We start from the raw sequence: 2,262 nt of genomic DNA, 5'->3' as shown, positions 1-2,262 counted from the left end.
ATTATCTGGTGTGTTCAGAGGCAAGAGCGACTTGTGACGGATCAGAGCAAATTTGTTCCTCGTTTGCAACGGCGAGTCCCCCCAGAAATCGTCCGATAGACCCTCCCCCCTGGGACTTTTTGAGACTAACTGAAGCTGAACGGTATCGACTTCGCGAGCGCTCAACTGTCAGTGCAAGTGAACTCCGCAGTACTTCTCTGACTTTTAAGGACAAGCCATTTCAAAGTAGCAGAAATGATTTCCATTGTGTGTATTTGATCCTGGACGATATCTTTATTAAAGGCCTACTGAAATGAAATTTTCTTTTTTAAAAAAGAGATAGCAGATCCATTCTATGTGTCATACTTGATCATTTCGCGATATTGCCATATTTTTGCTGAAAGGATTTAGTAGAGAACATCGACGATAAAGTTTGCAACTTTTGGTCGCTGATAAAAAAAAGTCTTGCCTGTACCGGAAGTAGCGTGACGTCACAGGTTGAAAGGCTCCTCACATTTCCCCATTGTTTACACCAGCAGCGAGAGCGATTCGGACAGAGAAAGCGACGATTACCCCATTAATTTGAGCCAGGATGAAAGATTCGTGGATGAGGAACGTGAGAGTGAAGGATTAGAGTGCAGTGCAGGACGTATCTTTTTTCGCTCTGACCGTAACTTAGGTACAAGCTGGCTCATTGGATTCCACACTCTCTCCTTTTTCTATTGTGGATCACGGATTTGTATTTTAAACCACCTCGGATACTATATCCTCTTGAAAATGAGAGTCGAGAACGCGAAATGGACATTCACAGTGACTTTTATCTCCACGACAATACATCGGCGAAGCACTTTAGCAACGGAGCTAACGTGATAGCATCGTGAATAACTGCATATAGAAACAGACGAAATAAGCCCCTGACTGGAAGGATGGACAGAAGATCAACAATACTACCAAACTCTGGACCTGTAACCACACGGTTAATACTTTACAGCCTGGCGAAGCCTAGCAAAGCTGTTCCTAACGACGCCATTGAAGCTAACTTAGCTACGGGACCTCGACGGAGCTATGCTAAAAACATTAGCTCTCCACCTACGCCAGCCCTCATCTGCTCATCAACACCTGTGCTCACCTGCGCTCCAGCAATCGACGGCGCGACGAAGGACTTCACCACGATGATCGGTGCGGTCGGCCGCCCGTAGACGGAGGAAGTCAACCCAGACAGGTGAGGACAGCGGCGCTGCGGCGGACGGCGTTGTAGCTTTCGACGACACCCCGGCCGCCATCAGAGTCGGCAAGAAACGTATATTTCCCTAAAGTTACGTACGTGACATGCACATAGCGCCACACACGTATGGGCTAACAATCAAATGTTTGGAAGCCAAAGCTGCACTCACGGTAGCGCGTCGGCTATCCAACTCAAAGTCCTCCTGGTTGTGTTGCTGCAGCCAGCCGCTAATACACCGATCCCACCTACAGATTTCTTCTTTGCAGTCTCCATTGTTAATTGAACAAATTGCAAAAGATTCACCAACACAGATGTCCAGAATACTGTGGAATTATGTGGTGAAAACAGACGACTTAAGCTGGCGACCGTGCTATTCCAAAATGTCTCCTTCAACCCTTGACGTCACGCGCAAACGTCATCATACCAGACGTTTTCAGCCGGAAGTTTCCCGGCCGTATTGGCATGTGTTGCAATGTTAAGATTTCATCATTGATATATAAACTATCAGACTGCGTGGTCGGTAGTAGTGGGTTTCAGTAGGCCTATAACGCCGGGGAGGCAAAATTGAATGCGCTACTGGGCTTTAACTCGTAGAGGCACTCTTGAGTGTTCTGCTCAATACAACACTGGCATTGAAATATCACATTGTTAGTAGATAGTTAGGTTTTGTGGAGGTCTTGCTCCTCCGGGTTCTCTGGACCACCAATGACGGACATGACAGCCGTGTTCATCTTTCCGAACAATGATTTATTTTGCAGTAAAATGTGCTTTTCAGCCATGTTAAAGTTTCTCTCGCTTGTTCTCCACCATCAACAACCTCCTCTCCTTCCCGAGTGCTGCCTTTAACGGAGCGACAGGTGATCAGACAAACACTCACAGCTGTGTCATCTACGCACCTGCCACTAATCTCGAAGCCGATCCTGACACACCCCGCTTCGCTGCAGGTCCGCAGGCCACGCCCCCCCCCCCCCCCCCCAGGTTTATTTTTGGTACTCCGGCTACCGCAGCTAATTATGTTTCCCCATACACAGTGTGGAGTTGGAAAATACATATTAAGA

Source organism: Entelurus aequoreus, linkage group LG21 (genome assembly GCF_033978785.1).
Source record: "Entelurus aequoreus isolate RoL-2023_Sb linkage group LG21, RoL_Eaeq_v1.1, whole genome shotgun sequence".
Taxonomy (NCBI): Eukaryota; Metazoa; Chordata; class Actinopteri; order Syngnathiformes; family Syngnathidae; genus Entelurus; species Entelurus aequoreus.
Note: the sequence above shows the minus strand (reverse complement) of the source record.